Below are 15244 nucleotides of genomic sequence, written 5' to 3'. Positions count from 1 at the left end.
GTCTTATGGCCCTTGTATTTGTTATTACTTAGATCTGGAATGTTTTTCTCCTCCATATTTATAAAGATGGTTTCTCCTTGTTCATAAGATATTGGCTTTAAAAATCACCTATTCGGAAAGATCTTCAATGACTACCCCCCTTTTTAAAGTAACCCAACTCTAATTTTCTGTTACTAGACCTATTTTCAATCTCTTCATGAAAAACCACTATCTAAAATCCAAAGGAATTAGACAAGGGAAGTAGGTCTGCAAGAGACTGCTGCCTGGTACAGTTTCGAAAAATTCACAGCTCTCACAAAATATAAACAAGAAATAGATTTTTAAAAAAATAAGAACGAGGTATTGGGTTGTTTTCACAGCAAACTTGACTAATAACAGATGGAATTAGTATAACTATTATGAAAATCGCAGAAGTTACCCTCCATCAGAATGTCAGAAGGCACTTAACTATGAAGGAGAAAATATTTGTGTAAGCTTTAAATGAAAGGTAATTCCTTGGATGGAAAAGTGGAGTATAGTATTCTAATCAGAGGAATGTCATATGCAATAGCTTGGGAACTAGAAGGTATGTAATATGTTTGAGGAATTGTAAGTAGTTCAGTGGGACTGGAATGTGAAGTGATTGAAAATAGTGAATGATGAAGAAAAGGTAAGCTGTACCAGACTGTGAAGGGCCTTAAAAACAATCTGAGATTTATCTGTAGGTCAATAAAACAAACTTTAAATTAGATCTGGTTTGAGCAGAACTAGGTAGTATAAAGCCTACTTAGGAGGCAGTTTGGAGGACCCAATAAATAATGAAAAGATTACGAGCAGGAAGAAGTTTACTGGGCTAATATTGTTGAAATATTTTGAGGAGCTGGAATAAGATAATTAAATATTTGGTCATTTTTAAAGGAAGCATGTGTAAAATTGACAGTTTTCTTTTTCACTTTTCTTCTCTTTGTTTAATTTTAGTATCTCAACAGCTCTTACACTTTCCTTATCTTAGTTCATCAATAACATTAAAAACAAGAAAAAAATATTTCCCATCAGGTGGTAAAAGACATATGTCACTACATTTATTTTATATATGATCTAATTCCTTGCTCACTCCCCTGCATCTTTTATCTGACCATCCCTTTTAGGGATGTGATATTGATTCAGAATGGTAATAGCTATCACAGAAAATCAAAAGTAATTCCAGTGTAATCTTTTATTTATTGTTTCTCTACCATCTGCCTATTTACTACAGTATTAGTTTTGCCTTCTGTGGTTTCAGTTACCCATGGTCAACCATGGTCTGGAAATATTAAATGGAAAATTCCAGAAACGAACTATTCATAAGTTTTAAATTGCTTGCTGTTCTGAGTAGCATGATGACATCTTGCACCACCCCACTTCATTCTGCCTAGGATATAAACAACTGCTTTGTCCAGCATACTCACTATGTATACACTGACTGCCCTTTGTTAGTCACTTAGTAGCTTTCTCAATTATCAAATTGACTGTCAAGATATTGCAGTGCTTGTGTTTCAGTAATCCTTATTTTACTTAATAATGGTCCAAAGCACAAGAGTAGTGATGCTGGTAATTCAGATAGGCCAAAGAGAAGTTGTAAAGTGCTCCCTTTAAGCAAAAGGTGAGTACAGTAAAATAGGATATTTTGAGATAGAGAGCACATTCATATAACTTTTATTATAATATATGGTCATAATTGTTCTGTTTTATTATTAGTTATTGTTGTTAATCTCTGACTGTGCCTAATTTATAAATTAAATTTTGTCATAAGTGTGTATGTATAAAAAAAAACAAATAGTACATACAAGATTCAGTACTATACACAGTTTCAGGCATCCACCGGAGATGTTGGAACATTCCCTCAGGAATGATAGAGGACTACTGTATTAGCCACCTTAAGTGCTTTTGAAATGAGTTGTTCATCAACCAGTTTGTCACGCACTCACTCAATCACTCACTCATTCACTCATTTACCCCTTAATGATCTCACTTAATATTTCCTATAACATGAGTTTTCATTCAATCTCTCAAATCTATACCTAGCGCACATCTTCCTTTAGATCTACACATACACATACAAACACAAATTGTCCTAATACATTTCCAAATATATGAAACTTTCAAGAAAAATTTATTACGGAATTTATGGTGATTATTTTTAGTCAACTTTCATGAGACTGAGATCTAGAGGAATGCAAAATAATCTTATATACACAGGTGAGAAAACATGCTCTTATTCGATTACCTAGGTAAATTGAAGAGTAAACCTTGTCAACTTTTTGTATTAGTATTGTTCTTAATTAACAAAATATATCAACATGCAATTTGAGCTTCATAATAGTTCCAAAGCTCAGGCTAAGTATGTAAAGTCACAGCGATTTTATAAATGAAGACCATATGTTTTAAGAAGGACCAGCTTCATGGGCATACAATCAATGCAGTGTACAGGGCCCTGTGCTTAGAAGGGTCCTGAGTTAGATTCAACACTCTACTGTTGCCATCTTAAAATCATCAAAAATTTTTGAATATAGAATCCTACATTTTTATTTTGTACTGGACTCGTAAATTATGTAGACAGTCTTGGGTTTGAGAAAGTAGATTTATACAAGGATACACAAAACATCATTGGCAGATTTAGGAAAAAGAAGAAGGTACTTTATTTGCATTCCAATCCCCTTTTCATAACTCAGTGCTACTTAGAATCACAGAGTAGATCTGTATCTTCTGAGCTAACTTTTCCAAGTTTTACAGCTCATGAAGGCTCATCAACTATAAGTCTTTCAACATGATATGCAACATGATGTAAGGAAGTTTTATCAAAAAGCAGACAACACATGGACATGTAGAACAGTGACTAGGTTGCTTATCTGTATAAATAAAAATTATAAAGTCCATTAAGAGCTCATATCCTGATACTTTGCCCCTCTAAAATTCTATCAGAGATTAACTGAAAATGTCTATACTGAGAAGGTAGAAAGGAAATGATGTTAGTTTGCCTCTAGCATCTTATAACATTCATTTCAGCAAATGGCATGTCTTATCATCCATATATGCATTATTTCCCTACAGTTAGAGAAATTCTCTTCAGGCAATGTGTATAAAAATATTTGAGAAGATCTGTGTACTTCTCAACAATATGTAGACGATATGTACAAGGTTTAGCTAATGCATATTTTAGCCATATACATGTGCTTTCAGAATGTAGGCAGAAATTAAGCAAAACAGGGCAAAAATTAAGGTCACAAAATATTTTCAATTTTCCACTTTACTCTAGAGCTTCATCAGAAACTCTTCTGTTTATTTTCAATATGTGTAACATCAGTGACTTTTTATATTTTTTATGTTGAAAAAAAGTCTCAAGAGTAAAAAGCTATTTTAATTATGTAGCATATGTAAATGTGTATTTTAATAATTAAATTCACATATAAATATTATTAAAGACCTGTCTCTTTTGTTTATAATGTATCCTGATCACTGTAGACTAGTGCTTGCACACAGATTTTACTCAATAAATATCTATGAAATGAGTGAATAGGATTAAGTTAAAAATATGAAGGTCCAAGAAGTTATATTAGTTATAATACAAAAATTTACAATCAACACACAAAAGAACCTCATTCAGAATTATAAGAGTTTGGAATCTTGGAAAGTAAAATTCTGATTAATTATAAAGATACATACTATAAAACATTTTCAATTGTACCATATCTGCTTGTTCTGATAAACAAAGTCCAAGTTAATAAAGCTAACTGTTTTAAACCAGAAGAATCCAGCTGGTTCCCCATGGGTCATATCATACCAGCAGTTGTGACGTGTGTGTGTGTGATGATGTGTGTGTGTGTGTGTGTGTGTGTGTAATTGAGCCCAACTCATGAAATAATCAAGAGATATCATACAAAAATATGTCTTCTCTAGAAATTTCTCAAGATCTTTAATAATATGTCTACATTTCTAGACAGACACAATTTACTGAAACTCAAATGATGTTGCCCTAAGTAAAAAAGATCATAAATGCAAGAGTTTTCTATGATTTCTCAACTATCATTGCTGCTTCTCTGACATTTTATCTAGCCCTTTTATTAATTTAAAATCTCTAGCTAGCCTCATATTAACTTTAGCGGGTGATCCTGCTTCAAATGATCTGAAAATTAATTGACATGCATGTTAATCAACCTTTATTACTAAGTTTCAGTTCTACCTACCAAAATTCTTTGTAGGCAAAATCAAAATTATATCCGTTGATAATATGGCAAAATTTAAGTTTATTAAAATTAATTTTTTTTCTGACACTCCAATGACTTCAATTTCTAAAATAATCACTGTCAATCAATACTGATTATCCCATTTATGAAATAATTCCAATGAGAATACTGAACATACAAAAGCACTCTTATCTAAACATATAAAATGATAGAAAAGATAAACTTAAGGAAATTCAATAACTTGACTCTAATAGCTTTAATAAATTTTCCTTTGAGACAAAAAGTCATATAAAACTCCAGTCAAATGTCAGAGTAGGGAAATGCTATGTTTGCCTCATTTTATGACCAAATCAAAATTACAACTAAACTACAGTACAACTATCATTGAGAATCACCTAAAGTCTAGCTGAACAGAAGTCCTACAAATAGAAGAAGCCATTTCAAGACTAGTAGGAGGATCAGAGACTTCAGAATAAGCTGGTCTCATGTCCATACATGGCAGTTAAATATCATGAGGAATATCTCGGCTGCAGAGGTCTTCTCTGAAGAGTGAGAGGTTTCAGCCCCACATTAGGCTCCCAGCCCAGGGTTCCAGTGCTGGGAAGAGAAGTCCTCATACCTTATGGCTGTGAAAACCAGTGGAGATTGGGGCTGAGTGAGATGGAGAATGGCTGGAGACCCAGGCTTCCTTTTAAAGGGCCCACACTTGGACTTGCTCACTAACGGGCTCACTCTGAGTTCTGGTGCTGAGGCATCAGCTCAAAAGGTGCCAGGGACATACAGGGAAGAACTGAATTGTCTAGCTTCAGGGAAAGGACTGGAGGGGTAGCTTCCTCCCAGGCAGAAGTGCTGGCAGAGGCCAGTGTTCTTTTGTTGAGCCCTCCCCTCCACTCAGCATGGAGACACAGGCAGGCACTATAGCTGAGTCTCCATCTACCCGGTTAACACAAGTCACCCTGCTCAGGTGATTCCCTGAGACTCCATACTACCTAACCTGCAAGTCCACCCAACATGCTTCTAATGTCTTTTCCATGCCTTGGCTCATTCTGCATACATTCTTAAAATTACTCAAAGTTTCACAAATCCCTAACAAGCAGCATCTGGCTTTGGCATGCCCTTTACCTCTTGCTAAGCATCCCTAAGCTTGGTACTAGTGGAAGCTGGCTTTTGTCCACAGCTTAGCTTCTTCCAGCCACCTCCAAACCCAGAACAAGTGACAACCATCTGCAGATTATATTGTCATACCAAGTAGCCCAGGGCAGGACACCGGCAGCAGCTAACCATGGCCTGCAACAAAACCCCTCCCAAAAGGCCCCAAAACCAACACACATGATGGCCAGCTTCAGGTGATACCAGAGTACCACCTAACCATCTCCACAAATGACACACGTAAAAGGCAGATTGGGCAGGCACCAGAGATCTGCTAAGGTGAATCCTGCTCTATAGGGTCAGCCACTGTACAATAGCTTCTCCACTGTAGCCATAGCCAGTCCTCACAACCAATCAACATGAGAGTCAGTCCCTCCAACTGATATGCAAACAGCAACCAAAGCTCAGCTACAACAGAAGGGCACACACGACCCACATAAGGGACACACCTGGGACCCTGGCTCAAATTACCAGGGAGATTGTACCACTGGGTCCCACAGGACACCTACTACATAAGGCCATTCAACTAAGACCAGATAACAGAGCAGTCCTACTTAATACATAGAAACAAAAACGAGAAGGCCGTCAAAATAGGGAGACAAAGAAACATTTCCCAAATGAAAGAACAGAAAAAATCTCCAGAAAAATAACTAAACAAAATGGAGACAAGCCATCTTCCAGATGCAGAGTTCAAAATATCAGTTATAAGGATGCTCAATGATCTCAGTGAGAATTTTAACAAAGCGAGAAAATATAAAAATGGAGATAGAAAATATAAAAAAGAACCAGTCAGAAATGAAGAATACAATAACTGAAATAAAGAATATATTAGAGAGAATCAACAGTAAATTAGATGAAGCAGAGGAGCAAATCAGTGGTTTGGAAGATAAGATAGCAGAAAACACCCAATCAGAACAGCAACAAAAACAAAGAATCCAAAAAAATGAGGATTGTTTAAGGGGCCTCTGGGACAACATTAAGGTACCCACATTTACATCAGAGGGGTACCAGAAAGAGAATAAAAAGAACAAGTAATTGAAAACCTATTTGAAAAAAAAAAAATGACAGAAAATTTTTCTACCGTGGTGAAGGAAATAGACATACAAGTCCAGAGAGTCTCAAACAAGATGAACCCAAAGAGGCCCACACCAAGACACACCATAATTGGCATGAAATATTCAAAGTGATGAAAACAAGGGCCTACTATCAAGATTACTCTATAGCAAAGCTATCATTTAGAATCGAAGGACAGATAAAGAGTTTTCAAGACAAAAAAAAAGCTAGAGTTCATCACCACCAAACTAGTATTACAAGAAATGTTAAAGGAACTTTTTTAAGAAGGGGAAAAAAAGATAAAAAATATAAATAACAAAATGACAAGAACTGCATATCTATCAACAATTACTTTAAATGAAAAGTAATTACTTTAAATTACTTAAAATGCTTCAATTAAAAGACTTAAGGTGGATAAATGGATAAGAAAACAAGACCTAGTGGTTACTGGAGGACTATAAACTAGTGGTTACTAGTGGGGTGGGAGAGGAGGGAAGAGGTAGTCGAGGTAAAGGGGGTCCAATATAGGGTTAGGGGGAGGGTGAAGTAGATAAAGGGGAGTAAATATATGGTAACTGAAGGAAACTGGACTTGGGGTGGTAAACACACACTAGAATATACAGATGTCAAATTATAATGTACACCTGAAAATTATATAATTGTGTTAACCAATGTTACCTCAATAAACTTAATTTAAAAAAAAAAGAAAACAAGACCCTTACATATGTTACCTACAAGAGTTACTTCAGATTGAAAGACACATACAGACTGAAGGTAAGGGGATGGAAAAGATATTTCATGAAAATGGAAATAAAAAAACGTAAACTGGGATTACCAGAAGGGAAGGGGGTTGAGGGGATGGGGGGAAAAGAGAAAAGATTAAGAAGTGCAAATTGGTAGTTACAAAATAGTCATGGGGATGTAAAGTATAGTAGAAGGAATATAGTCAATAATATTGTAGAAACTATGTAAAGTATCAGATGGGTACTAGATTTATTAGGGTGATCGCTACATAAGTTATATATGTCTAATCACTATGTTGTACACCTGAAACTAAAATAATATTGTATGTCAACTATAACTGAAAAATTTAAAAAATGTTTAAAAAATGTCATATAAACACACTTAAGCCTGAAAGGCGATAAATTTTGTAAGATGTGAAATAAATCAAATAAATAAAAAGACTGAAAATTTTTTAGTACATCAAAGCAGCTGACAAGTCTTCAAATTAGAAAAGATAATGAAAATATATCAAAATATTAAATATACATGTACAAAAAGCGAATTATATGCAATCTACATAAACAATGTAATAGATGTGGCCCCAAAAATATGTGCTAGGAAAGAAATTCTACTGACAGCCTCATATAAACTTATAAAAATATCCTTATAGGCATTTAAGTGGAAACCTACTTGAGGATAGGATCTGCTTTCAGGAGCTACCAGTCACCTAATTCAGTGCTATATTAGGCACTTGTTGCCTAACTATTATGTGAAGTTTGCTTTTAAAAAACAATGCTTCCAAAGACCTTAGATTTATGTATATGCAAAGGCCAGCACAGGAAGAATGACGAACTTACAGAAAGTATATAGAGAGACGTCCTTTTCTACCTAGGAGCTTGTAGGTCATGACATTTTATACTCTCACTTGTAAATCACAAGAATTATAGTTTTAGAGCATTGGAAAGTTTAGGATCAAGGGCTAGATGTACCAGAATTTCTCACACAAAAAAAGAACTCTTTTGAGATGAGTAACTCCGGGTGTTTTCTTCCCTGGGTTCATTTTCTGATTCTAGCTAAAGGCTAAGGATTGCACATGTCCTTGGCAAAAGAACTTGATTGTGTGAAAATGAAACTAATCATGCTTTCAGTGGTCGTGCTGGGCTGCTGTGTCACACTGGGACCTGGGGAAGTCCTGCATGTGTAGCACGTTCTGATCATGACATATTCAGTGAATTTTCTGGGGCTCTGTGCAAGAGACTGGAGAAAGAAGAAATTCTAAACAGCCTTTCTGTAGTTTTCATTACTTAGGTGACGAAGATTGTTAGAGGAAGGATAAACTTGGCTGATCTTCCCCTCAAGAAATTTGAGAAAACGTAAACTATGTGGGGTAAGAGACCAAAGAAATAAACTCAAAACCTCTGAATGGAAGAAAGAAAGCTCCTGCACTCTTTCAGTGATTAGGAAAAGAGATCTTCTATTTTCTGGATTGAAAATTTAACAGGGCCATCTGTAAAGAATACATTTGAATGATAGTTAGACTAAGTCTTATTAAAATTACAACCTTGGCCATACCCAGAACAATGCTGATTGGATGAAGATGATTAGCCCGATCAGATACCATTCCTCATAGCCTAATAAAGGCTTCCGAGACTCTTCTGTTTTCTAGAATTTTAACTGAAGAATTGTGTAGGGTTGAACCTACAGGTTGAGGACTTCAGTGACTGTAGCAAAGGGACTTCAGAAAGGCAGTAGCCAAAATAACTATCCTTCAAGAATCTGCTCAAAACCCTTAGGTAAGAACGAATGTCACTGTTATTTGTGTTCCTGGAGTTCTTTTCAAACAATCTTATATAGCGTGTATCACATTTCATCAAGGTAATGTTTGTTTGTCAAACCTGGTAAGATTTAAAGGTAAGACTTATCTCTTGACTCCCAGCAACCAAACAGTTCTTACAACGTATTCATGAATCAAATGCAAAGGACCAAAATACTTGGGTATGACATTTTTTAGGTATTTATTTTCATTAACTTCTAATTGAATTATAAAGTTTTCCTCAATCAGGAATATAGGCAACTCATCATGGTAAATTAGCATATCCATAACTTTGTCACCAATAGAAATCACATATAGTTTCATACCATATTATGATTGTTACAGATATTTGGAAATATCATTTGTGCTTATCAATACTTCAAAATAAGGGTAGTTATTAAACCCACTACTAGATGCTATTTAGTAGAATTTGTAACTGTTTTCCATACAGCCACATAGTTGGTTTCCTATTAAAGTCTTTGTATTTTAAGTCATATATTTTAAAATGCTATAAGATGTGCCCAAAAGCTTCATCTTACTACCAAAAAAGTCTATATTAATTTGCTATAGATGTTATAACAAATTATCACAATTTAGTGGCAAAAAGAACCCACATAAATTTATTCTCCTACAGTTCTATAGGTCAGGAGTTCGACAGGGGTCTCACAGGGCTAGATATAGGCAGGTGTATTCTCTTCTGGAGGTTCTAGGGGAGAATCCTTTTTCTTGCCTCTTTCTTCCAGCTTCTAGAGGCCACCTATGTTCCTTGGCTCATGGTCCCCTTCATCCATCTTCAAAGTTAACAATGTCATATCTTTCTGACTATCCTTCCAGAGTCACATTTTTCTCTGACTGAACTCGGCTGGAAAAGGTTCTATATTTAAAGGACCTATGTGATTAAATCGAACCCCTTGGATGATCCAGAATAATCTCCCCATCTCATGGTATTTAATTAAATCACATCTGCAAATTCCCTTTCCTATGTAAGCTAATATATTCACAAGTTAAAGATTTTAGGATATGGGCATCTTGGGAAGAAATGGGGGAGTGTCATTTATTATTCTGCCCACCAAAATGTCCTTGGCGCAGAAAGAACAGGAACATCTGAACATTTAGCAGACTAAACTAAGGACACAGACTAATTTAATGAATAATCAATAATTAATAATTCTTATCTGAAGAGATGCATTTATCTAATATCAGAAGCTTAAAGAGGCAAGGAAAGGGATTTCTCTCTAATTCAGCCTTCTGATAGCTACATATTACTTTGCCTGCCAAGGTCCTATCAAGAAGCAGTTACACTGATTAGAGGATCTATTTATGTTCATTATAAGTTAGCAGTAAGTAAAGAGATCAAATTTTAGATATATCCTCTTCTGCCCCACTTACAATTCTAGTTGAGGCTCATCTCACATTCTATCACAGTCATAACCTTACTCTCTAATCAATTAAAGCAAACAAAACAAAACCCCAAACTATTGCTACTACAAGTTTTAATTTCCCTAGTTTTATCAAGAAATAATTGACATATATAACTGTAAAAGTTTAAGACATACAGCATGATGCCTTTTAGGTTTGATTTACATGTATTGTAAGACAATTACCACAATAGGTTTAGCTAAAATTCATCTTCTCATGTTGATACAATAAAAAGAAAAGAAAAAAAAGGAAAAAAATATTCTCATGATGAGAACTCTTCAGATTTACTCTCTTAACTTTCTTATATATCATACAGCAGTATTAGCTGTAGTCATGTTGTATATCACATTCCTGGCACCTATTTATCATATAACTGAAAGTTTGCACCTTTTGACCCCCTTCCTCCCACTCCTCCTCCCCCACCCTCCTCCTCTGGTACCTCTGGTAATAGTGTGATCTTTGTGTGTATGTGTGTGATTTTTCTTTTTCTTTTTTTTTTTGATTACACATATAAGAAAGATTATATAGTATTTATCTTCCTCTGTCTAACTTATTTCACTAGCATAATGCATTCAAGGTCCATCCATGTTGTTACAAATGATAGGATTTCATTGTTTTATGTAGCTGTATATTTACAATGGAACGTCTTTATCCATTTATCTATCAATACAGACTCAGGTTGTTTTCATGTATGGACTATTGTAAATAATGCTGCTATGAACATGGGGGTGCAGATTGGTTTTTGAGTTAGTGTTGTTGTTTCCTTTGGATATATTCCCAGAAGTGGAATTGCTCGGTCATATGGTAGTTCTATTTTTATTTTTTTGATTTTGAGGATATTTTATACTGTTTTCCATAGCAGCGGTACCAGTTTACTATCCCACCAACAGTGCACAAGGGTTCCCTTTTCTCTACATCCTCTCCAACTTTTGTTACTGTTGCCTTTTTGGTGATGGCCATTCTAACAGGTGTGAGGTGATAACTCATTGTGGTTTTAATTTACATTTCTCTAATGATGAGTGATGCTGAGCATCTTTTCATATACTTGTTGGCCTGTCATACATCTTCTTTGGAGAAATGTCTACTCAGGTTTTTTGACCATTTTTTAAATTGGATTATTTGTGCTTTTGTTATTGAGTTGTATGTGTACAATATACATTTTGGATTTTAACCTTTTAGCAGATATATGATTTGCAAATATTTTTTCTATTCCATAGGTTGTCTTTTCACTTTGTTAATGGTGTATTTTGCTGTTCAGAAGCTTTTTAGTTTGATGTAGTTCTAATAGTTTATTTTTCATTTTGCTGCTTGTGCTTTAGGGGGTCATACCTAAAATATTTCCGAGACTCACATCAAGGAGCTTTATTCCTGTTTTCTTCTAGGAGTTTCATGGTTTTATGTATCACATTTAAGTCTTTAAACCATTTTCAGTTAATTTTTGTGAGTGGTGTAAGATATGGGTCCAGTTTTATTCTTTTACATGTGAGTATCCAATTATTCCAGCCCTATTTATTGATGAGAATGTCTTTTCTCTAGTGAGTATTACTGGTTCCCTTGTTAAATATTAGTTGATTGTAGATGCTTGGGTTTGTTCCTGGGCTCTCAATTCTGTTCAGTTGGTCCCTTTGTCTGTTTTTATGTCAATATCATACATACTGCTTTTGATGACTATAGCTTTATAGTATATCTTGAAATCAGAAAGTGTGATGCCACATGCTTCATTTTTCCCCCTCAGGACTTCTTTGACTACTTAGAGTCTTTTGTGGTTTCATATAAATTTTAGAAGTGTTTTTTCTACTGCTGTAAAAAAAAAATGCCATTGTATTCTTGACAAGAATTGCATTGAATCTATATATGGCTTTTGGTAGTATTGACATTTTAACAGTATTAATTCTTCCAATCTATGAACAAAGAATACCTTTTCATTGAGTAATCAGGCTTCTCTTCTAGATTTTACAGGTTTCAGAGACCATTCTTCACTAGTCAGTTCAGTTTGGGTTTCTCAGATGTCTACTGGTAATGTCCTTACTGGTGGGACCTGCTATTACTCTCTATTTATAAGAGAAGCAACTGTTTAAGTTCTGAGGATGGTCGTGGGGGAAGGTGTACCTCTGACTGAGAAAAATAGGATAGAATTGCTGTCTTGTCCCTACCTTAGTGAGGCTGTAGTATGGGCACCACAGTTGCCTGGTGTCTCTGGTCAGTATTACTAGATGGTCAAGACTGGTTACTATATTCCATTGTACATAGGGCTATGAATTAGCTTCCCTACCTTGACAGAGCAGCAGGATGGGACCCAGGACTTGTACACATTGTTATTTGGGGACTTGAATCAGGCCATTGTATGCACTGAATTCTCTGGTCAAGTGAGGCCAAAAATTTTCTCTGCAGATGGGGGAAGCCACAGCTGTGTTCTTTGTTCAAAGACCCCAGTACCTAGGAATGTTGAATGAGCTATGCTGTTTCCTGTGAACTCGTTAGTTTCCCTAGTTGAACAGGTTGAAGGTTATATTCAGTGATGAATGGAGCTACAGATTAGATTCCTTGCCCAGATGCAGTGGAAAAAAACAGTTCTAAATCCAGTAAAGCTCTTTGTTGTCTTAACTCAAGCTGACCCGCATCCCAAGTTCCCTGGCTGAACAAGTCCACGGGCTTTGCTCTGCAAACTATCAGCTCTGCTAGTCCTTCTCTCATCTCAAATACCTCTGGGCTGCACAGTTTGCAGGAGTTATCTACAGCCCTCCTGGTCAGATGGGACCGGAAGACACTACAGTGTGTCGATCTGTGGCTCAGCTCCTTGCTTGGGTGTGGGCAAATTGGGCTCTCAGGCTGGTAGAATCCTTGGTTTCAGGATCTTAAACAGACAGATCTGTACCCCACTGAATTTCCTGGTCAGAGTGTGCCCCCAAATTGATTCTGCAGGCAAGTGAGACTGCTGTTTGGGATTATTATTTGGGTAATGAAGGTATGAACTCTGCCTGCCAAGACCCAAACACTAATTGCTGCAAGCCCCTCTTCCATTCTCCACCACAATCGGCTGCTTGCCCACAGATTCCTCTGCAACATTTGTGGTGTGATATCAGAGTTGGGACTCCCACAAAGTGATCTCAGTGCTGGGGCATATCGCTTGCCCCACTAGGTTCTCTTTTCTCATTGGAGGAATCAGAGGCTCCATGGAGACCCCTCTGCATGGCACTGCACTGGCCTGGGGAAGGGGCAACACACTCATGTAACCACTTCTCTTGCCCTTCTAATGCAGTCTTCCCTGTTCTCTGTGATTCAGGGGGGGGGTGCTTTAGTCTCACTCCCAAGTTCTAGAATTCTCTCAGTGGTGTCTTATTCTTGAATGATTGTTAGTTTTTCTTTTTATGAGAGCAGCTAAGTCGGGAGCTACCTATGCTGTCATTTTGGTGATGTCACTTCTGCTATCACAAGTTTTAAGCAGTGAAGAAATCAATTAGTTAAAAAATGTTTGAAAGGTTTTTTTTGGAATAAATAAAAAAGTTATATATTTGTGTTATTTAATTTCAAAGACAACCTTGTTAACATAGATAAGGGATAGGCTGATTTTTCGACAAAGTTCTAAAAATTCAACTTGAAAATTCCTATTTGACAATTCTTTGGATTCAAATAGTACATGAATGTACTATTTCACAACTGTCATAATATTTAACTCTTAACAGAGACCAGCAAAAAATTGCTTTTACTTTTTTTTCTTAAATTTCAGAGTCGTTTTGCATGTTTTCATCTATTTAGATCTTATTTAATTTCTTACAACAATATTTAGGTTTTCAAAGTGTAAGTTTTGAACTACTTTTGTTAAATTTATTCCTGTTTTATTCTTTTTGATGCTATTGTAAAGGGAATTTTATTAATTTCATTTTGCTTTTTCTTTTGTTTTATCAATGATGAGCAAGAGAAAAAAAAAGAGCCTGTTCAAAGTAACAATGCTAAAAATGAAAAAGGCCAGGATTTGAATTTAAGATCAGAAAAATTTTGTGAGCATTTAAGACTAACATAGTACCCAAGGGGTTCCACAGTCTGCTCTTAAGATTTGAGAAATATCTTGGCATAAAGTCCTATTTATAGGCTTTAGTGTTCGAAGATATGACATCGATTCTGGTTCTGGTTATTGATGTATAAATTATTTCATCACTCAGAAATACTTTTTTTTTCCCCTCTCAAGTAGAATTTCTCTTTATTCCCTTTCATTCTTCTCTGCCTAGCTTCACCATTTTTGAAGAAGAATTTGAGATAATATGTTATGTTAAGTTCATAAGTATGTTGCAAGGATTTAATTTAGGTAATATTTGGGAAAGAATTATGAAACGTAAAGAACTATTCAGTGTAAAACATGATAATTGAGTTTTATCAGCAAGATATTACACATTTGTGATTTCCTTCTCTCTAATATTTATTTTTCGATTATGTTATATGACATATATAGTAAAATGCAAATATCTTAAACAAATCATGATAAAAGTTTGCCCGCACCTCTGAAATCTCCCTCAAGCTTAATACTGGTTTATATCCAAAGATAATCACTATGGTGACCTCTGTTACCATATGTTAATTTTGCCTGTGTTTAAGTTTTATGTGAATGGCATCATATATACTATTATATTAATACTTTGTATCTGGCTTCTTTTGCTTAATGCTATGTCCAGGACATTTATCCATGTTATTGCATACAGGAGTAGCTCATTATTTTCCATTGTTCTATAGACTTCCTTTGTATGAGTATACCACAGTTCATTTGTCTATTCTACTATTGATGCACATTTGTGTTTATTTAATTTGGGGCTATTGGGAATAATATTCCTGTCTGTGCATATGTCTTTTATTGAACAGAAACACTAACTTCTCTTCAATTTGATGTGTCTTG

This window comes from Pteropus medius, unplaced genomic scaffold (assembly GCF_902729225.1).
Source record: "Pteropus medius unplaced genomic scaffold, Ma_sr-lr_union100, whole genome shotgun sequence".
Taxonomy (NCBI): Eukaryota; Metazoa; Chordata; class Mammalia; order Chiroptera; family Pteropodidae; genus Pteropus; species Pteropus medius.
Note: the sequence above shows the minus strand (reverse complement) of the source record.